Source organism: Triturus cristatus, chromosome 9 (assembly GCF_964204655.1).
Source record: "Triturus cristatus chromosome 9, aTriCri1.1, whole genome shotgun sequence".
NCBI lineage: Eukaryota > Metazoa > Chordata > Amphibia > Caudata > Salamandridae > Triturus > Triturus cristatus.
This window is the reverse complement of record NC_140592.1, coordinates 228,273,120-228,296,501: the sequence shown is the minus strand read 5'-3', so window position 1 is coordinate 228,296,501 and position 23,382 is coordinate 228,273,120. Positions and strand designations below refer to the sequence as shown.

Sequence of the window (23,382 nt, the reverse complement as noted above, 5' to 3'; positions counted from 1 at the left end):
AATAAGCACTGTACTAGCTGTCAGTCATTTAACAAGTGTTTAGGACCCTTTCCATTGCACAAACACTCACTGTGTTCTTTTTAAAAAAAACATATTTTATAGGCTTATGCCACTTCCTTTTTTATTATAGTATCACTAAATATGAATACATTCCAGGGGAATCATAAAAAAGTGTCCCCTCTGTAGGTGACTACGTTATTGCAGTAAATAACAGTGCAATACTAGAAATTAGAAAAAAGACAAGGGATCAATGCAAATTCCAGATATGGTTGATTGGTAGTCAACAGATCTTCAAGGTTGGCGAATAATCTTAAATTGTGGTTGAGAAAAGAAGTTTACTGCACTCAGTAACATACATTCTGAATGTCAACAATAAGGCTCTGGTTCTAACATATTTTGTTCTATTCACTTTTTCTGTGTCACTTTCAGTCTAAAGACATTATTTAGAGTTTGGCTGGAAAGGGCTTGATATATACTGTGTAAAGAGTCCAGGGCTTCCCTTATGAGAGGCAGGGCTTGCTATGCAGTCCCTAAGTGCTCTGTTAAGGGATAGTGTGGTCGAGCAGCCTTAGGCTTAACACGGAGGAGTGCAAGACATTTACAAATGGACACAATGATTAATAAATGACACATGACTCAAGAAAGAGATCCACACCAATTTATAAAAATATCAAGTATCTTTAGGTATGTTTAGACATCAGAGAAAAACCGTTCAGGTAAGTATGTTTTTAAATATAACTTCTTTTCACTTTAAAAAGTGGACAGTGCAATTTCTGAGTTATGTAATGTTATCCTATGGAAGGAAGAACAAGTTTTGCAAATAGGTATATTACACCACTTACGAGACCAGTCTCCAGGAGTTAAGGTGAGAGGTGAGCAAGGTCCAAGGCAGCACCAGCGTGAAACACTGGCGTGCACCGACTGGCCCTGCCCTTTGCCAGTCTTCAGGTGACCACCTGCATACCTCTTCTACTGCAGCCAACTCAGGAATGTGGGAGTCATCCTGTACTAGATGTTGCCTTGGTTTAACAGGTTACTCACCTGCAGGAGCAAGACCACTGACTCGCTATCAGTGTAACTGCTCTACCACCCTCGCAGCTCCACCAATAAGTGAGGTCCTCTGTGAGCCCCTGCACTCCCGTAGTGCTGGTGTTCGAGGCCCTCAACTCCTTCTCTCACTCCGCTTTCTGCTATCTGCCCCCTTCATTCTCTCCTTCTGCTCCGTGTCACCCTCTAGCTTCTTCACCCTTCAGTCTGTTCATCACTTTTTCTCTGCTTTCTGCTCCGTCTCACCCTTTATTGTCTTTGCACTTCTTCTCTTTATTTCACTTTTCCTCGCTCTTTTGGCCTCCTTTCCCCCGTTTTTCAGCCGCTACTGCCCCCGCGGCCCCGACCCCCCCCCCCCCCCCCCCCCGTGCGACCAGCCCGTTCCGGTTCCTCTCCCCGCTCCCAGCTGATCAGCACTCCCTGACCCCTAGTTAATGGCGGCCGTGCCTTTGGGGAGCCAAAGGCAAGCCCGTCTGTGCCCTTCTGCGACCGGTCCACGACCCAACCACGACCAGCGCCAGGAACCCTGGATCTCCGAACCGCCAACGCTACAACCCAGCGGCACTCCACGCACTCAACCCAGGCCGCAACAACACCTGCAAGCTAGCATCGCCCCATCTCCTTAACATATAAAAGTTAATTAATAATCGCACTGACACAATGCAGAAAGTACGGGCCAGGTGGGAAACAGAGGTGGGCGACTTGTCTGACGAAGAATGGAGGGATGCGCTGGCCTCCCCTCGGGAGGTGGCGATACCAATGCGGCTCCGGCTGGTTCAGCTCAAAGTTCTGCATCGAGTGTACTTTGATGCAACCCTGCTGTGTAAATTAGGTAGGCGTACCGATGAGCTCTGCCTGCGAAATTGTCATCAAGTAGGCATATTTGCACATATCTTGTGGGCCTGCCCCCCCGTACACCACTATTGGATAGAAGTCACTCGGCAGATGGCGAGGGCCATCGGGAAGGTGGTCGCCCCCTCCCCACAGCTGTGCCTCCTAAATGTGTGGGATGCTACGGACCTCACCCCAGCAGAGCAGGAGTGGGCGGCGTTGGGTTGGGCCATAGCTAAAAGAAATATTGCCCAGAAGTGGGGGGTAGTTACTGTGCCATCGCTGCGCGCATGGGCCAATGATATGGATCTATCGATGGTGGCGGAGAAAACCGTCTATAAGGGTCGAGGCTGCCCCAAAAAATGGGATCACAAATGGGGACGATGGAATAAGTATCGGGGGGACATTTGCATTTCTCCCACAATAGAACTCCGACGAGAGAGACAGGCCATACTAGACAATCTGGAAGTGGGTGCATTGACCTGAATGCTTGGAGAAACCTTGCCGAGGTACCGTGTGATGGGACCCCCCTGGTCGTAAACTGTTCCGGGGATCACCTCTCTAATGTGTCGCTGCTTGCTGAGTCTCTGCCCTAAATGCCCTTGATGTACTGCTTATTGTCTCAAATGCCCAACGTGTATTACGTCTATGAAGGTGCTATGTATGTGTCACGATTGCTGTATTGCTGCATATCTCGTTGTTAATAAAAAGTTATTTAAAAAAAGCTAGCATCGCCAGCTGACACCCACGGACCCTTCAGCTGTCACCGCTGCCGCACCGCCAAGACCACAAACCCAGCGCAACCCGCCTGCAAGAACACAACAGAACCGAAGACTCTGCAATGCATCCTCAACGTCCGATCCCTCCACAAACACGCCACAGAATTCTGGGACCTCCTTGACAGCACCACCCCGGATGTCGCATTCTTCACCGAAACCTGGACCAACACCACCTCAGGACTGGACATTGCCATTCCCATTCCCCAAGGATACAAGATTTCCCGGAAGGACCGCCCCACCCGCCCGGGAGGAGGAATCGCCACAGTCCACAAATCCACCCTCCGGCTGAGAGCACTCCCCGACGAGCCCACAGACCTGATGGAACACCTACACTTCAAGAAACAGGCCAGCCCTACCACAAGCCATCGCATTCACCAACTACACCCTGCTGGGAGCCCTCAACTTCCACCTCGACAACCAACAAGACCCCAACACCACATCCCTCTTGGACAACCTCCAAAACATAGGACTCTGCCAGATCGTAATCGAACCCACGCACTCAGCAGGACACATCCTCGACCCCCTCTTCACAACAGGAAACCACCACTTGCAGTCACACCACCGAACTCCCGTGGACAGACCATTGATGCATCCACTTCACCTTCAGAACAGACACCAGCACCTGCTCCCACGAAGAAACTGGACCAAAATCACCGACGACCAGCTCACCTCCTCACTCGGCAACTCCACCCCAACCACTGCGGAAGACCACGACCCCAACACCGCAGCCCGAACTCTGCACAGATGGATCTCCGACAGTGCTAACACCATAGCCCCCCCTCAAGAAGAACAAGAACACACTCACATAGAAAGCCAGATGGTTTGCCTCCGAACTTCGAGAGTCCAGTCGCACATGCCACCGCCTCGAAAAGGCCTGGAGAAACTCCAAATCCACAGAAGCCATCAACTACTTCAGAACCGCCACCAATGCCCACCACCAACTCATCAGAAATAGGGGAGAAACCGCCATCAAAGCCATAATCTCCACACACGGGCACAACAGTAAAGAGCTCTTCAGCATCATCGATGAGATCGCCCAACCCACCAGCGAATCTACTGACATCCCTCCCTCACAAGACCTCTGCAACAAACTCAGCACCTTTTTCCACCACAAAATCAAAAACATTTATGACAACTTCAACGAAGAAAGCCAACACACTGAACCCTCACCAGCTGCCCGACACCCTGAAGTCAACTATCGACAGCTGGACAGCCCTCACTACCAAAGATACACTGATGACGATGAAGTCAATCCACTCCGGGGCCCCTACGGACCCCTGCCCCCACTACATCTTCAACAGAGCCGCCGACACCATCGCACCCATGCTTCGACAACCTATCAACCGCTCCTTGGCAAACGCCTCCTTCCCCGACAACTGGAAACACGCCGAGATCAACCCCCTCCTAAAGAAGCCCTCGGCAGACCCTACCAACCTCAAAAACTACAGGCCCATCTCCCTGCTCCCGTTCCCAGTGAAAGTCATCGAGAAAGCTGTCTACAGCCAACTCGCCACCTTCATCGAAGAGCACAATATCCTCGACTCCTCCCAATCCGGCTTCAGAAAAAAACACAGTACAGAAACCGCCTTCCTTGCCGCAACGGACGACATCTGCTCCCTCCTGGACAGAGGAGAGACAGTAGCCCTCATCCTCCTTATCCCCTCAGTCTCCTTTCGACACAGTCTCTCACTGCACCCTAATACGCAGACTTCACGAAGCAGGGATCCGGGACAAGGCCCTCAACTGGATCCGCTCATTCCTCTCTGACAGAACGCAGCGGGTCAGACACCCTCCTTTCCTCTTGGACCCTACACCAACCACCTGCGGAGTCCCCTAGGGATCCTCCCTCAGCCCCACGCTCTTCAACGTTTACATGGCTCCGCTCGCCCCCATCGTCAGAACCCACGGACTCAACATTGTTTCCTACGCAGACGACACCCAACTCATCCTCTCCTTATCCAACGAACCCAACGCAGCCAAACACAACTTTTAAGAAGGCATGGAAGCAGTCGCCAAATGGATGAAAAACAGCTGCCTACAACTCAACACAGACACAACAGAGGTACTTATCATGGGCCCACACCCCGACCCCAGGGATGACACCTGGTGGCCCCCCGCCCTTGGAAGCCCGACCACCCCCACGGACCACACATGTAACCTCTGAATCATCCTGGACTCCGAGCTCAAAATGGACCGCCAGATCAACTCCGTCGCAACCTCCTGCTTCCATCCACACCCTCCGCCTCCTACGTAAGACCTTCGAATGGATCCCCCTCGAGCACAGAAAGACCGTCACCCAGACCCTCGTCACCAGCAGACTCTACTACGGCAACGCACTCTACGCCGGAATAAACAAAAACCTCACCGCAAGCTACAAAACATCCAGAACTCCACCGCAAGACTGGTCCTCAACCTGCCAAGACACTGCCATATCTCCCAGCACCTGTGCGCATTCCACTGGCTCCCCATCGAGGCTAGAACCACCTTCAAAATCCTCACCTACACACACAAAGCCCTCCACAACGCCGTACCAGCATACCTGAACAGCCGACTCACTTTCCACGCACCCCAAAGGACCTTATGATCAGCCCAGTTCTCCTACGCCGTGGTCCCCCGTGCCAGAAAGACCAGATCGGGAGACCGCTCCTTCTCCTTCCTCGCGGCCAGAGCCTGGAACGCCCTACCGCTCCACCTCAGACAGACTACATCACTCCCCATCTTCACGAGAAACCTCAAAACTTGGCTCTACGGTAGACCTCCTCCTTGATGGACTGGAACCTGCACCCTGCCCTCCTCCCCAGCGCCTTGATACCCTTGCGGGTGAGTAGTCGCGCTTAACAAGTACCTGATTGATGATTGATTGATTGATTGATGCCACCAGTGGCACGAGGGCGGCTAGGTGCAGGGTGCAAAACAGCGTTGGTAGCCCAATAGGTTTCTATGGAGATCGGTCACTGCAAAAAAAGACTGCAGGCTCTGGCTGGAAGGCCTGTTGGGGTGAACCAACAGAGGGCTTCAAGGTTGGTGATGCTCGGGGACGTAGGGATACCTGGGGGTCCTCTACTTCACGGCCCAAGGCAACAGATGCAGAGGTGTTTTTAGGCAACAGGTTTTCTTACCTGGAGGAGTCGTGCTCGAGGGGGGCCTACGTGTAGAGGCTGCAGGCGACGTCGGAGAGTCAACAAGGGGTGAAACCACGATGGACTCGAGCTTTGGAGAGCTGGGGGACCTTGTTGACACCCATGTACCACTTCAACTTGGGCCGGAGTCAGTGGGTGCAGTGGTGTCTTCAGGTGCATGTTTTTGGCAGTTTCGGAGGCCTCAGAGTCTTTGCTTTATAGTCACAGCAGGTCTTTGGTTTTTATTGAAGGCAGGCAGTCCTCCCAAGTTTCTGGAGTCTACAGCTGCAGGACGAGTCGCGTTTGGCACAGTTTTCAACGAGGGATGCAGACAGGCCAGCATTTTTGGTACCAAATCAGCTGCTTCTTCTCTTTTCTCTGGTTTTGTGGCTCTTCAGTGTCCTCTCTCTTCTTAGGTCTTCAGGATCTGCTCCTCTGTTGCCAGGGGCTCCCCTAAGTACTGGATTTAGGGGCGTTAGGGGAGTGTAGGGTAGCAGCCAATAGGCTACTGACCCTTGGGGTCACTATGCCGCCTATATGACCACTCCCTGTGGAAGTGGACATAATCCTGTCCCAGAATTCCTTAGTATGCCATCACAAAGATGGCTGTTTCTAAAAAATCGGGGCCACTTCACAGTAGCCCACCTTAGGGGTGGTACTAGCCTGGAGGTGGCAAACGTACCTGACTAGCTAATTTTGCTGTCCAAGCGCCAAAGGGGTCCTGGACAAAGGGGTCGGCTTCTTTTCCTGTGAGGGAAAGCCAGATTAGCATTGCAAAGGCGGCAACCTTTTGAGACTTGCCGACCAAAGAGGGTTAAACAGCAGGTCATTCTATTGGCGGGGTAGTTATAGCCTCTTACCGGGCAGGCTTTTGTTCTGGGTCTCCTAAGAGAAGAGGCTCTCACCCTGGAAGGTCAGAACATGTTTAGGGTGGTAGGCTGGCAGAAACCAGTCATCAAGGAGGTTGGGAGGTTTTCAGGGGCACCTCTAAGGTGCCCTCTGGGTATTGTATTGGTAAATGCAACACTGGCATCAGTGTGGGTTTACCAATACGAGATGTTTGATACCAAGCATCCCTATTTTCAGAAGCCATCATGTAGTTGGGGAACTCGTTTTCACCAGTGTCCAGCACATGTCTTAAGATGGTTTCCCTGGTCACTTGTACTGCAGTAATAGGACTGACCAGCACAGGGACATATCTTCTCATGCAGCTATGCCGTCACATGTAATAATCAGCACCCTGCCTTAGGGCTGGCAGGCGTATTAGGCTGACTTGCAAAAATCACATTCAGTGTTAGGGGACATGACCCACAGGGATGTGTGACATGTTGTGTTTTCACTTTTGTCTGCACCAAGACACACAACCTGCAATGACAGCCTTGCATGTGCTTGGTGAGGGGTCACTTAGGATGGCACAATGTGTGCTGCTGCCCTTAGGGACCCTCTTTAATTCCTGAGGTCCTAGGTACCAGGGGCATCATTTACTAGGGACTTACAGAGGGTGCTAAAGGTTTTTCCAATTGGGGAAACAATTGTACAGTTTTAGGGAAAGAACACTGGTACTGGGGACCTGGTCGGCAGGAACCCAGTACACTTCAGTCAAAGTTGCATCAAATGCCAGGCAAACAAGTGTGTGTGTGTGTGTGGGGGGGGGGGGCTGCTGCAACAAAATCCCAGTTTCCCACAATCATTTACTGTTACACTTGTAATACAGTGCTCAGAATTTCAAATACCTTTCTGATGAAGTAGCTTATTAATCAAACTCTTAAAAACTCTAAACAAGGCCCTAAACCTGCAATGTTAGTCTCACTAGCTAGTGCCTGGGTATATCCTTACTGTTCATTTGCACCATTATAGTCTGGACGGCCTGTCGTGTGAGTGTCTTTAGGCCAATTTAGTAAAGTCTCATTCCATATATGTACATACCTAGGTAAGTTACCTCTCCATTCTCTTAGTTTAGTATAGTGTTTTCTGCTTAAGCTCATTTTTAATGTTGGCCAGCCGGCATCTGATCCCTGGAGCCTTAACGGAAATTTCAGTTCAATGTTAGTGAGCACTTTGTCAGTAAATGTACATTTACATTTATTTTTCTTGAGTGAGTCTTCAACCCCACCGAACATACACTAGCTTTCAGCTGGTCCAACTTCCTCAGTCAACTCACTCACCACTGCTATGACCTGAGCTCAATGCTCCCCAGTGTTTGGACAGTTCCAGGTGATGTGGTAAAAATCTTCCTCACTTGCCCTGCATTTGAGGCGATATGATGGGGACATATATCTACATTGCGCCTATCTTTTTTGGAATCAAATATCGTGTGTATATAATTGTATTGTAATAGTTTCAACCACAGGTACTCGGAAACATTTTCCGAGGGGCAAAATGTTTGGTCTCGGTTGTAACCGCAGGCTGCATTGATGCCAGCAGGGTGGAGGTCTGGGGTGTGTAAGGTGGGCATAGGGGGAAGCAAAGCATATAGATCTAGTGGCTGAATTGCACAATGTGAAACCAGAAAAACTTTGATAAAATTCGGCATCCCCACTTGAATAAATTGTGTGATCCTTGACAGTTGTCTTATTTCACTTTGGCTCCTTTTTCTTTATTATCACATATAAAAGAATCTTGAAATACATGACTTCAGGACATGTGCTGTACAAAACCTTGTCGTGTTCGATTTAATAAACTATAATGTTGTCCATGTATAATAGTAACCCGGTCACCCAGAAGTTTGCACATAACAACTGACTTGCCTCTTAGTTAACTATTGGCATTGTTGTTAGGGTGGGTGGAAGCATGCATGTTTCTAAATAGATTTTTGAACTCTATCATTTTAAAAACAATACTTCTCAATGGTCTGATATATTCTGACCTACTTAGGTGAAACACTTCTGCATGTTAATGAAACACACATTTTGAATATTGAATATCGCTTGCCCGTTTTCCCTTAGTTTTACAAAGTCTTACCTTGGTGTAGAATGGATAGTCTTACGGTGAAAGTTACATATTTAGCACCATAGTTGAAGGCTATACTAAGCCCCCAGCTCTACATTGAGCTTACTCATTACTGAAATCTCAATAGACTATACCTTCACTGTCCAGACTGCAGAACTGGGAAGCTCTTTAGCAGTTTGCAAGTATAAAATGCAAGCCTACCTAACATTCTGGATAAGACCAACCCATGCCCATTATTCGGGGCCCCGTTATGTAAATCCTATGAAGGATCTTAAGTTGTACCAGTCGCAGGCGTGCTGGGATAGCCACCACTCTGGGGGATACACTGCTGCCTGCCAATCTTCATCATCCAGCTCCACCCCATCGTGCATCCACTTATCCCGCAGTGCCATGAGGGGATCCGCCATGTGATTCATTAATTTCTTGTATATTAAGGAGATGGTTTTGTCAGGAAGGTGGCCATCTAAAATTCTCTCTTCCAGGGGAGAAGCCTCCGGGGGGGTTAGTCCCTTTAGGCAACGAAGACTGGAGTGAGTGAAGGACCTGTATGTATCGATAATGGTTAGTGCCTGCTAGCTCATATTAATTCTGAAGCGTACTGAAGGACTTGATCCCTCCTCTTCCCCAAATATTCTTAATATACGAAATACCAATAAGTTCCATCTGTCGAACCCTTTCGTTTTCCACAAATCACCCAGTTTCTCTGAGTCCTAAAGAGGGGTGGCCAATGTTAATTTGTGTCTCCATCCAAGAGAGTTAGTAGCGCCGTGCCAAATTTGAACGGAGTGTTTCGCGGGGCCTGTTAACATGAATCGTTTAGGGCGGGAATACAATCCTCTACTGTAATTGCCACCCGGAAGGAGCCACCTGTCCATGGCGTAGCCGGGATCATCAGCACGACCATATGTACCATGATTGACGGCTGCCTGATGGGATGCCCAATAGTATTTCTTGATATCTGGGAGGCTAATGCCTCCATCATACCAGTTTAGCGTTAATTTACTCAGCACGATTCGAGGTTTGCTGTCCCATAATAAGTCCGTCTGCAGGCCCTCAAGCTCAATGAAATAACGTGCCGGAACTAGGTCTAAGGTGTTCTGCAGGACATGGAGGAACCTTGGTAAGGACATCATTTTGAACAGGGCGGTTCTGCCCAAGAGGGAGATGGGGAGTGTCTTCCAACTGGCAATATCACTTTTGAGTTTGCGGCGAGGGGGAAGAAGGTTGTGGGCATAGCGGACCGAGGGGTCAAGTGAAATGAAGATCCCCAAATATTTAAATCAACCCAACCGTATTGATTTGTATTGGGCAGTTTCGAGGAGGGACGGGAGGGTCCCCTCTCAAGACAAATAACAGGGATTTTCCCCAATTGATGGAGAATCCAGAAAATCTACCAAAAACTGCAAGAATGTCCAACACTACTGCAAGGGTTTCCTAGGGGAGGCCAAGTAGAGTAATATGTCGTCCGCATAAAGTGATATGCGGTCCTTCCAGCCGGGGTCCACCGCAGCCCCCTTATCATTGGATCCAAGCTGCAAGGTGTTCCAGGGCCAGGGAAAAAAGGAGAGGGAACAGTGGGCAACCCTGGCGAGTTCCCCGACTCAGTAAAAAATGCAGCTGATAGTTTGTTATTCACCACAGCTTGAGCCAGCGGTTCAGAATATAAGAGACGCACCCATTGGATGTATTCCAGACCAAATCCCAACTTCGCCAAAACTGCCCAGAGGTAGGGCCACTAAATGGTATCAAAGCCCTTAGGTTGGAGGTGCTGCAGGATCAAGTCTTCAAGAAAGAGGTCAGGAGACTGCCCCTCTGCCCGCTCCGGGTCCCCCAAAATACACAGGTTATTGCGTAGAAGGCGTCCTTCATAATCATCTAGCTTCATTTCGGTGGCTTTGCGAAAGTTCTGTAGGTCTACGACATCCCCTTGAAGTTGCGTGATATCTCCCATCAGACTGGTGGTAACAATTTCGGCCTGCTTGACTTTCTCATTTAGTTTGGTAAGATCAACTCTGATCAGATTTACGTCGAGAGCTATAGTGTCCATCTTATGCTCGAGGGAGGTTTTAACGCTGGTAATAGCATCCATGACGTCTTTTAATGAAAGTTCCTGCTCCTCGTCACTTCCCAGGGATGCACCTCTAGGCTGGTGGCTAGGTACTACTTCCTTGGGCAACGTGTACCGGTCAAGTTTGTTGGTCTGTGCTGCTTTAGGCCCTCTAGTGCCTGAGGGCTTATTTCTCTCCGTTGTGGCCATTTCCCTACGTTGCAGGCCCACGGTATCGTTTAGATCTGACAGGCGTGAGCGAGAAACGAGGGGACAGTGCTGCTTCCTCCCCAGATCAGCAAAGGAGGCCAACAGTTCAAGAAGAAGCGGATGGGGCACAGAGGGCTGGCGCGCTCGATCGACTCAACCGCGCTCAGAAAGAAGTGGTGTCCAGCAGATGCCCGGTCCCAGTAGAAATCCAGGCCACACACTGACGGCTCTGGGTACCCACAGCGTCCGGGCAAAGGGCTGGCTGTCACACCCTTCAGCTCTGCCCGCTGATCAAGGAGCTGCAGTGTTTGCTTTCAAGGGGGCCCCCCGGCCGACAATGCGGGTCGTCAAAGTGCAAAGGAGGGGGCTGTCACCTCTCGCAGAGCAGCACCCTTGGTCCGAGAGGCCCACCGTTAGTTCCGGTAACCGTCGGAGCCCCCCGGCTCTCCTGGGTCGTAGCACAGTCTAATGGGCCGGTACCTTGGCGTAGTGGCGTCTCAGCCAGTCGATGCCCACTTTGCCGCCATCGCGATGTCAGGCTTCACCGGTTAGGCTCCACTGCAATTATTGAGCCCCTGTTGTTTCCACAGCAGCCGGCAAGCAGCCCCGATGCCAGGCCTTCAGGTCCCGGCTGCTCCCAGGATTTAGTCCGGTCCAACTCGCGTCAGCTGCGGCGCCTCTCCCCACTGTGGGTCCCGGCTTCAGGACACCACACAGGCCTCAGGATGTCGACCTCGGAGAACTGGTCTGTGAGGGCCGGACAGGATCGGAGTCGACAGGCACCCACTCCGCGGGATCTCCGGTGTGTCCTCGCCCCTCGGGGTGACGGATTAGGGTGGCGGATAGACACGGTGGGAGAAAGGATCACGGAGCTACGATACTAAGCGGCCATCTCAGTTTGCCGCTAGCCACGCCTCGAAAACATGTTTGATTGTTATACTGCAGGAAGAAATGTAGATTTTCTAGTAGTGAAATAATTTTATTTGCTTTAGGTGAAGTAAATGTCAGTAAGGGAAACAACATTTTGGATTGCCCTTCAACTAACCTTGAGATTGGTGCCTAATCTGATGTGGTTTTCGTTATTCTTAAACATTTTATGGTTTAGCCAGGGTCTGTTAATTTATTTGACTTTGTGCTGTTGTACACTTGGATGCCTGCAAGGCTGAAATGCAAGATACATATGGAGTTGTAGACATAAATGGTATTCTGAAGAATTCAAAATGCTGGATGATAGTAATAACATATGGATTCTGATGATATTGAGAAACAACAAATCTTGAGTGGTGGCAGTGAATGGACCCTCCCCTAAGGTGATCGTGCAACAACTTTCTTCTAATTATAAACATTGAGTCTCTGTGCTATGGAAAAGATTAAGAGGATCACAATGAGTGGAAGACTATAGAAAGTGTCAGCATCTTATGTGACTGGTAAGTAGAATTGGAAACTGAGAACGCAGATCTGAAGAAAGGAGGCAGGAATATAAACATGTTAGCAGAAGGGACACAGGCACAGTGACCCTGGAAAACGGGAAACAGACAAGGAAACACAGTCATGGGAAAAAGGTAAACACTGTCACGCAGACAGATAAACCTAGGCAAACAAAATCACAGACCTTGTTAACTCTAATCAGAGAGAGAGGTAGTGAGACTGGAAATCATTAGGAGGGGAACCAGAAAAACTGTCAAATGGACACAGATAATAGCAGGGAAATAAAAACTTACACAGTGACATGAACACGCTGACTTGAGAAGTGAACTTATCGTAACTAAGTAGAGCGACTGGTGATATTGCTGCAGGAAAAGATGGACAAATGGACCTGTACACAGATGTATGGTCAGTAAAGGCTTGGGCACAGGAACAAAAGGATTTTGGGGCAACAAACAACAGCACGGGCACAGGAGACCTCTGAGACAAAAACCCTGATACGCAAAGGTAACAACCTTTTGAGTAAGTTTACACTTTTGAGTCAATTTACTATTTTTAGATATTCACAAAGTCAGAGTGTAAGTAAATACAAAAACAAATCAGTAGTAAGTCCTACACTTGTACTTCAACACCCTTACATACAAAATATTAGAGATAGGGACTTGAAATACAACCCAAAACGAAATAATGTTAATATATATGAAATCATTTAAAATCGTTAAAAATATAAATGAATATAAATGAAGGTTAAAAATTATTTATAAAAATATTACAAATCGCTTATTTGTTTTTAACAACAGATTTTGAGTTTTTGCAGTACCAGATGGGCTGAGCCCGGCCAGCAACATACAGGTAAAAGACACATTGTATAAGTTCTAGGTACTGAAAATTGGCCCCCCCCAGAGGTCTGCAGAACATCAGAAAATAACCAATCCCCACACCCCTCCCCCAACCACGCACCATACACATCGTAAAAAACATGATGCAAACACTTTACATGAGTTCCTGTCTACATCCGAATACCACCAGTGCATTAAACTGGCGAGTCGCTTACTACTAGTTGTTCTAGAGGGTTTCGGTGTATTGGCTGCATCATGAGGGACAGGTCAATGCCTCGGTATTTGGCTCAACCGGCCCAGGTCTTCCTGTGCTTCTGTGGACAGCCCCTTGCCTGGAACACCGTAATCTCGGCTGACATGCTCCTATCCTTTTTCCAAGTCGCTATAAGGGGTGGGGATGAAGCCTTCCATTGTTGAGATGTCCCGCTTAGCCAATGTAAGGCCGAAAAACAGAAGGTGTCTTTTATATCTGTTCTCCCCAATATCTTCTGTGCCATGTAGGAGTGTCAATCTAGGGTCTGCAGGTATTGCCAATACCCGCCCCAAGCAGGATAGAACGTCCGACCAAATGTGTTGCAGTGCCCCGCAACTCCACACTGTATGGAGAAATGACCCCTCATCCGATTCACAGCGGAGACATGCGGCGGACTGAATGGCCCCCATCTTCCAGAGGCGGAGGCGTGTATAATATACCCTGTGGAGATATTTAAATTGGATCAACCTATACCTAGTGGAAACCATGGAGTACCTGGGGCTGGCCAACGCTTCGGCCCAATCATCATCTGTCGGTGCTGGTATTTCCGCCTCCCAAGCCGCCCGGGTCCGCTGAATAGTTGTTTTTGAATGTGTAGTGAGGGTTTGATAAATTTGCTGGATTTTATGAGCCCCCAGATCCCCCATCAACAACCGGCCCTCCAACGGATGAAACTCTGGTAGAGACGTGAGATGCCGTATCAGGTGGGACAAGGCGTGTCGGAGCTGTAGATACCTATGGAACTGTGATTTGTGGAGGTCGAATTCCTCCTGCAACCTCTGGAAGGATTTGAGTATGGACCCCTGCATTACATCCCCGAGCGTAGATATCCCAATGTCGTCCCATCTGCGGAATCCCACTAGTGTCGAAACCGGTCGGAGGTGTGAGCCCTGCCAGAAGGGCGTCCCACTGGTCAGCTTCCCCACCAACCCATGTGCCGGACCACCCGCCTCCATATCTGAATAACAGTCCTACAGGTCGGTGGAGCTCTACCAGGGACGAGGAGCTGTACCGGAGGTGAAGCAGTGGGGTATCTGCCATGAAAAGCCGTTCCACTGCATAAGCCAGGTCAACCGGAGAGCCATACCACCATTCATTAATCACCAGGAGGTGCGAAGCCCAGTAATACGCGCGCATGTCAGCCTCCGCAATCCCACCTCAATACATAGACTGAATACACGTCGCCAGGGCCACCCGGATCGCGCCCCCCTCGAGGAACCTATTCAGGAGCGCATTGATTTGGAGAAACCATGACGGGGTATAGGATATGGATAATTTTGCAGCCGATATAGCAGGCGCGGCAAAGACACCATTTTGAAAATGGCTGACCTGCCATATAGCGAAAGGGGCAGGTGGGACCATACCGTCGCCTCATCTCGGACCGCGGGGAGCAGCGGCGCGATATTACCCGACCAAGCTTAGTCAGGACACCGTGTGATATATACCCCGAGATACTTGAAACCGGCCTCAGCGGCGATGAGTTGTGAAGCCCAGGACATAGACCTTTGCTCGCCGCATAGGGGGAACAAGACAGATTTGGATGGTTTAGCACACAGCCCAGAAGTCTCCCCAAAGATCCGCAGAATCTGGGGCACCCGTGGCCCGGAGGCCCAAGGATCGGAGATAAAAAAACAGAGCGTCGTCGACGTAAAGCGCCATCCTGTCTCAACAATCCGGAGACCAGTGCAGTCCACGGAAGACGGAATCCAGGCGTACCCACGCGGCTAATGGCTCGATAGCTAAGGCGAATAAAAGCGGGGAGAGTGGACACCCCTGCCTCGTGCCCCTGCGGATGGTGAAGGGAGACGAGCAATGTCCGGCCACACGCACCGATGCGGTGAGATCTGTATATAGTAATTTCACATAGGCCCTAAAGCGAGGACCCAAGTTGACAGCCTCTAAGAGTTTAAAAAGGTATGTCCAGCTCAGCAAATCAAACGCCTTGTCCATGTCTGCCAGCAAGACCGCCGCGGGGCGCCCCAAACGATGAGCCTCCACCACGGCGTTGTGGGCGTGTCTGATATTGTGCCTGGTGGAGCGTTGAGGCATGAATCCCGATTGATCCGGATGCACCAGATCCCGGATACATGTGCGGAGGCGGTCTGCCAGGACCTTCCCCAGCAATTTAGGCTTGAAATTCAACAAGGAAATGGGCCGATACGAACCCGGATCGTCAGGAGGGTGACCCGGCTTGAGGAAGAACAAATAGATTATTTACTTATAAAATATTTTAATAACCTAATTTGAATTTAAATATATTTAATTATTGCTTGAAATATAATGTAACAACACATTTGATTAAATATTTACATTCATGGTAATTAATTAAATACATGCCTTTTTAATTATGCAGATTAAACTATTGTTTTCTTCAGATGGGAATGTAATTGCTAATTTAAACTTAAGAATTATTTTAATTCAGTTTAATATTTTTCCATTAATTTTTTATTTCAAAATTTATTTTAAAGTGCAGTAGCATTTTTTTATTTTGTACATTTAAAGAACATATATACAATGAATTAACTTTTTGCCTTTAACATTAAAATATTTTAAATATTTTTTTCTAGATAAATAACAATTTTATTTTTCTCCACACTTTACCAAACGGGGATTTCCATCCCAACTGCAAAATGTATTTTATTAGAAAATAAATATAAAAAATATTTCATGTTAAATATGAATGCACATTAATGTTATATATATATTTACTTTAAATGTTGAATAAATTGAAAATAAAATGCCTGAGCACTATTAAATTAAGTTTCACTTAAATCAAAACATTTGTAAGGCGCACTACATACCCGCGAGGGCCTCAATGCGCTGGGGGGAGGAGGGGAGGCTGCTACTGATCGAAGAGCCAGGTCTTGAGTGTTCTCCTGAAGGTCAGCAGGTCTTGGGTCTGTCGTAGGCTCAGCGGTAGGGTGTTCCATGTTTTGGCGGCGAGGTGGGAGAAGGATCTCCCGCCGGTGGTAGTTCTTCGGATGCGCGGAACAGTGGCAAGTGCGAGGTCGGGGGATCGTAGCTGGCGGTTGGGGATGTAGAAGGAGAGGCGACTGTTGAGGTAGGCAGGGCCGGTCTTGTGGAGTGCCTTGTGTGCGTGGATGAGGAGCTTGAAGGATATCCTCTTGTTGACGGGGAGCCAGTGCAGGTTTCTCAGGTGGGGGGTGATGTGGCTGTGGCGTGGTATGTCGAGGATCAGTCGTGCCGAGGCGTTTTGGATGCGTTGTAGTTGTTTCATGAGTTTGGTCGGGGCTCCCGCGTAGAGGGCGTTTCCGTAGTGGAGTCTGTGTTGCTGACGAGGGCTTGGGTGATTGTCTTTCTTGTGTCCGTTGGGATCCATTTGTAGATTTTGCAGAGCATGCGGAGGGTGTTGAAGCAGGAGGAGGAAACGGCGTTGACTTTAATGGTCATTGTGAGCTTTGAGTCGAGGATGATTCCCAGGTTGCGTGCGTGGTCTGTGGGTGTCGGGCTGTCCCTAGTGCTGTCGGCCACCAGGAGTCGTCCCAGGCTGAAGGGTTGGAGCCGAGGATGAGGACCTCCGTCTTGTCCGAGTTCAGCTTCAGGCGACGGCCCTCATTCCTTCGTGGAGGTTGGCTTTTTTTAGCGGTGGTGGGGTCCTTGGTGAGGGAGAGGATCAGCTGGGTGTCAGCGTAGGAGATTATGTTGAGGTCGGGCGACGTGTGCAAGCTGGGCCATGTAGATGTTGAACAGTGTCGGGCTGAGGGAGGAGCCCTGGGGTACGCCGCAGATGATCTCGGTGGCTTCGGATCGGAATGGGGGGAGGCGGACACTCTGGGTTCTGCCTGAGAGGAAGGATGTGGTCTATTCCAGAGCCTTGTCACGGATCCCTGCGGCGTGGAGTCGTGCGCGTAGTGTGCGGTGTCGAAGGCGGCGGAGAGTTCTAGGAGGATGAGTGCTGCGGTCTCACCGTTGTCCAGCAGGGTCCTGATGTCGTCAGTGGCGGCGATGAGGGCGGTCTCGGTGCTGTGGTTACTGCGGAACCCTGACTGAGAAGGGTCCAGGATTCTGTTTTCTTCAAGGTATTGGATTAGCTGTTTGTTGATGATCTTCTCGATGACCTTGGCCAGGAACGGGAGCAGAGAGATGGGACGGAAGTTCTTGAGGTCTCTTGGGTCTGCCTTGGGTTTTTTGAGAAGAGCGTTGATCTCGGCGTGTTTCCAGCTTTCTGGGAAGGTTGCGGTCTTGAGGGAGAGGTTGATGACGTTGCGCAGGTGGGGTGCGATGGAGCTGAACGCTTTGTTGAAGACGTGGTGCGGGAATGGGTCTGACGGAGAGCCGGAGTGGATTGTGCTCATGGTCTTGATGGTGTCATCAATGCTCACGCTGGCCCAGGCTAGCTGGGGGTCGTAGTCGATGATGTGAGGAGAGTCTGTTGTGTTGCTGTAGGTTGGGGCGGTCTGGGTGTTGAAGCTGTTGTGGATGTCTGCTATCTTTCAGTGGAAGAAAGTGGCGAGGGAGTCGCACAGGGCTTGCGACGGCGTAATGTCGGTGGTGTTGGAGAGTTCCTTCACGATGTTGAAAAGCTCCTTGCTGTCGTGTGCGTTGTTGTCGAGGCGGTCTTTGAAGGAGGTCCTCTTGGCAGCCTTGATGAGGTGGTGGTAGTTGCGGATGCCGTCCTTGTGTGCTGCGAGGCTGTCCGGGGTCTGTTCGCTGTGCTGTTTCTTCTCTAGCTTCCGGCAGGCTTGCTTGGAGGCTAGGAGTTCTGGGGTGAACCAGCTGGCCCTCTTGCTGGTGTCTGTGGGGGGGTTTATTCAGCGGGGCGAGAGTGTGGGCGCAGTCCTCGATCCATCGTCTGAGGCTGAGGGCAGCGCCGTCGGCTTTGGAGGGTTCGGTGGGTGGGCTGAGAGTGAGGTTTGCATGAAGTTGATCTTCGGTGATTTTGCTCCAGCAGCGGCGGGGGATCTGTTGGGTGCGGTGGTGTGTGGTGGGTTTCTGGAAGGTGAAGTGGATGCCGCGGTGGTCGGTCCAGGGGAGTTCGGTGGTGTGGTTGAAGGAAACGTGCAGGCTTGAGGAGAAGATGGGGTTGAGTGTGTGGCCGGTGGAGTGGGTGGGCGTGGTGACGAGTTGCCTCAGTCCGAGGTTGGCGAGGTTATCAATCAGGGTTGTGGTGTTGCTGTCGTTGTTGTTCTCAAGGTGAAAGTTTAGGTCTCCGAAGAGGATGTAGTCGGTGGAGGCCAGGGCGTGCATGCTGATGAAGTCGGTGATGGAGTCGCTGAACTGGGGGCGTGGTCCGGGCGATCGGTAGACGAGGGTGCCTCTGAGGGTGGAGTTGGGGCCTGTGTGGATCTGGAAATGCATGTGTTCGGCAGTGCTGAGAGTGTCGTCGGTGCTAGTCGAGACCCTGATGCTGTTCTTGTGGACGATGGCGATTCCTCCTCCGACTCCGTTGGTGCGGTCTCTGCGGGTGATCTTGTAGCCGTCTGGGATGGCTATGGCGATGTCTGGTGCGGAGGAGTCGTTCATCCACGTCTGTCAGGAAGGCGACGTCCGGGGATGTTGTGTCGAGTAGGTCCCAGAGCTCGATGGCGTGTTTGCGTGCGGAGCGAGTGTTTAGTAGGATGCATCGGAGGTGGTTGGGGTCTTGTTTGACTGGTGGTTCGTCGGTTCTGAGGCTGGTGTAGCTGCAGATCCGGCAGGTGAAGGGCCCGTGTGTGCGTTTCAGGGCGGCCTTGAAGCAGGAGTGGGTCCGTCTGGGGTTGAGAGCATGCAGAGTGCTGGCATCGTAGTGGCAGCGTTCCGTATGCCGGGTGCGGCGACCAGGGGTTCTGGCGCTGGGCGCGGACGGGCGCAGACGGGCTTGCCTTAGGTGCGGCCGCATAGCGGCCGGCATATATGGGGAGGTGGGAGGGAGGAGCAGCTGGGAGGTGGGGCAGCGAATGGGCAGTCAGGGGAGCGGGACGCAGGGGAGGCAGCGGCGGTAGTGGAGCGGGACGACGAAGGGTACAGAAGGCAAGAGGCACAGGTGAGGGGGTCAACGAAGCTACAGAAGGCAAGGCAGATATGGAGGTACGGGGCAGCGAGGGGAACAAAGGCGAGAGCGGGCACAGAAACGCGGGGCAGCGGTGGGAACAGAGGCGAAAACGGGCACAGACGCGGGGCAGCGAGGGGAACTGAGGCAAAAACGGGCACAGAGATGCGGGGCAGCGAGGGGAACTGAGGCAAAAACGGGCACAGAGATGCGGGGCAGCGGTGGGAACAGAGGCGAAAATGGGCACAGACGCGGGGCAGCGAGGGGAACCGAGGCAAAAACGGGCACAGAGATGCGGGGCAGCGAGGGGAACAGAGGCAAAAAACAGGCACAGAGCAAGTACAGGCGACGGGGGAGGACGGAGAAAAAGCAGTTACGGGCACAACAAAGATCAAGCGGTACAGACAATGCAGTGAACAACTTACTCAGCAGCAGCAGCGGCAGACACAGGCGGCGCTGTGCGGCGTGGGAGCGACCTAATGGGTAGGGTCTAGGGTCGCTCTCCTCACCGCTCCGCGGCCGGCATATATGGGGAGGTGGGAGGGAGGAGCAGCTGGGAGGTGGGAGGTGGGGCAGCGAATGGGCAGTCAGGGGGGCAGGGGGGCCGCAGGGGAGGCAGCAGCCGGAGTGGAGCGGGACGACGAAGGGTACAGAAGGCAAGAGGCACAGGTGAGGGGGTCAACAAAGCTACAGAAGGCAAGGCAGATATGGAGGTACGGGGCAGCGAGGGGAACAGAGGCGAGAGTGGGCACAGAAACGCGGGGCAGCTGGGGGAACAGAGGCGAAAACTGACACAAGATGCGGGGCAGCGAGGGGAACAGAGGCAAAAAACAGGCACAGAGCAAGGACAGGCGGCGGGGAGGACGGAGAAAAAGCAGTTACGGGCACAACAAAGATCAAGCAGTACAGACAATGCAGTGAACAACTTACTCAGCAGCAGCAGCGGCAGACACACAGGCGGCGCTGTGCGGCGGGGGAGCGACCTGCCAGGTACTTGAAACTTTAATTAATGGAAATATATTAAATAAAATATTTTTCTGAGGTTTAAATTAAAACATAAAGAAAAAAGCTTATGCTGTGCATTAATCATAATTGAAAGTGGCATATAAAATTATTTAAAATTAAGTTAATTATCTTCAAAATGGGTTCTTTTTTATAATTAAATAAATATGTACTATTTTTTTAAATTATTTTAACATTAATTTATATTTTTAACTATTTTAAATAATTGAATTTAACTTTATTTCTTATAGGGCTTTATTTTGATTCCCTACCACCGTTATTTTCAATAGGAGGTTGATGCAGTACCAGTAGATGGCAATGTGTAGTATTTGACTTACTACTGTTTATTTCTTTTTTTTTTTTTTTTTTTTTTTTTTTAGTAGTATTTTACACTGAGAGATTGTGGCTACCGAAAAGGAGAAAACTTATTTAAAAGTGTGCAACACAACTAGATAGACGGTGACTATGCTCTAATGTTTGCACATCTATCCCCAGTATTCATTAGTCAGTGAGAAAGACACAGTATGAGTAAAGTTCAGTTCTGTGGTGCTCTAGTGCCACCAACCACCTTAGGTGTGAATCACCTTTACCACACAGCAGTGCAGTACAATGCAATAAATCCAAAAGGGCACCAAAGCACACACGTTGCAGTTACTATCATCCAAAGATTGTTTCTCTATTCACACAAATTTCTCGTTGTCAATTTGAGCCCCAACAAGTGACGGTATGGTTGTTTATTGCAGGAACCCTTTTAATTGGTCATACATGCAGCAGCCGACGCGTCTTTCGTCCTCCTGGACTTTTTCAAGGCTGATCGAAGTCACCGGTACACAATCACTTTCAAGTCTCTGGTCAGCAGAATGACCAAGCATTTTAGAAATATCATCCCATGGTGCGTGGTAACACCCCAAAAAAGTATAACGAGACTGGTCTTTTAGTTTACACATCGGTTTGATAATTATTCAATCAGTCTGACTTCTTACATGTCCAAACTCCCAACAGAGGGTTCAAAATCACAGGACCTTGATAAGTCCACGATAGTAACGTCAATCACCTGCCATGGAATTTTTTTTTATTTTAAGATACCTTTGTGAATCCGGCCCTAATACAAGAAACCCAAAGATAAGACAGTAGGCATGGCAACAGGGCAGGTCAAAAGCTCCTTTACTTTGTGAATATTTTTTTTATTTTTTTTGGGTTACGCTTTGTCGTGATAGGTAGTGAACAAAATATCCTGCGCAAGTGGAATCTGGGCTGTGATAAACTGTCTCCGTTATTTGGACACTTCGTGTGGAATTAAACTGGACTACTTGATGAATGTCATATCGTAGTACTTGGACAGAGGCTTCCACGTTTGAGAACCGGGAGAACAGAGGTTGCTGTTTTCTAGCTGGGAGCCTGTGATGAACTGCATGTGCATTTTGATCTCAACACCATGCGGCACCAATGAAAACTAGATAATCAATATTGTTGCTGGGCTGCTTGATAATCGGAGCCCACAACTATACTGGTTTTCACATTGCCATCAAGGAACCTGAACACACGGATTACTCTCATATAGTCGATAGCACAAAAGTTTATCTCAAATTTCTGCATGCTCATACGTGTTGGTGGAAAATTGCGCATAAGGGTAGCACATAAAGAAATAACTAAAAATACACACCCATTCAGAAAGACTGAGATAAGAAAGCAAGGAAATACACTATTATAGCAATACAATTACACTCCAGATCAGACAGCATAATTCATTGTTGCTTATGAACAAAAGGACACATGCTTAAAATGAAAGCCATGAGCTCAAATCCCTCAACAAGAGCACTCTTCAGTTGGGACAGTCGGATACTGTGCAGGATACACCAAATAGCACCCAGAGGTTGTTGGAAATGTCTTGTTGGAACTTAGTCCCACTTCCTGTCTTACTTGCCTTACTTCTCAAAGTAGCATGGAATTCATTTGGAAGAAACTGAAATGGTTGTATTTGCATCTGTACAGAGTAGTAGTGCTAGCAGAGATTGCCATTGTACTAGGGTTAGTTGTTTACAATCACTTTTAGCTTCAGCTTAGTACTTCATAAATGTGTCCTGCTGTTGCTAGACAATGCTCTATTTATTTTTTTAGAGACAGAAAAAAACAGTACGGTTGAGCCTTGTTAATTACCCTGACAGACATGAATGTGGCACTTTGTTAGTGTCTTGTTTTTTGCTATTGCTTGCAAAAATTGGAATTTGTTTACCAAATTGTTTTAAACTCAAAGATACCTAATGGGAATTGATGCTAGGTTGTCCATTTATGTGAAGAACAAGTTCATTATTAGATTAATTTTGCCTTTGGACTGCTCCTTGGGGCTGCGCAATGAAAACTATTGGAGCTGGCTTTAACCGCATATTTGGAGTTTACCGTCCTGCTGGGCAATGTACAGTTAGCAGGGAGGGAAAGGAACCATTGTCATAAGCGTGTGCCACTGTACATCTGATGAGCAATATTACTTGAGCCCTTGGATTAGAGCTTGTATGAAATCCTGGTTGGGTGATGGTGTTAATTGCCATTCTGGAATTAGTTTGGGATGGTGCTGGTTGATCTTTGAGAATCTGCTTACCAGCATGTCAAAGATGAACCCATTCTTAGCTAGAGTCCCCTTCTCCACCCCCTGGTTATCCTCTGCAGTTTGCCTTAACATCCCTGCTAAATCCATGGTGCTCACACATTGAATGGAACATAGCACATCTGCTTCGATGACTAGCAAAGGTGACGCATGCCTGCCGAAAAAGAAGGTTGGCTAGCTTTGGTTCCTGAATGTCTGGAGAATGAACACATGATCAATTTACAAGTTTTGAGGCAACATTCGATTTTTAAACTAGTTGATTTTTTCCAAAATTTTAATGTTAAAATGAG

General features: G+C 49.4%; 1 protein-coding gene across 1 annotated transcript in view; it reads left to right on the top strand.

The window, feature by feature from the left end:
• The window catches only part of TMF1 (TATA element modulatory factor 1), a 271,023-nt gene that overhangs the window by 127,135 nt on the left and 120,506 nt on the right, over positions 1-23,382 (top strand). The window lies entirely within an intron of this gene.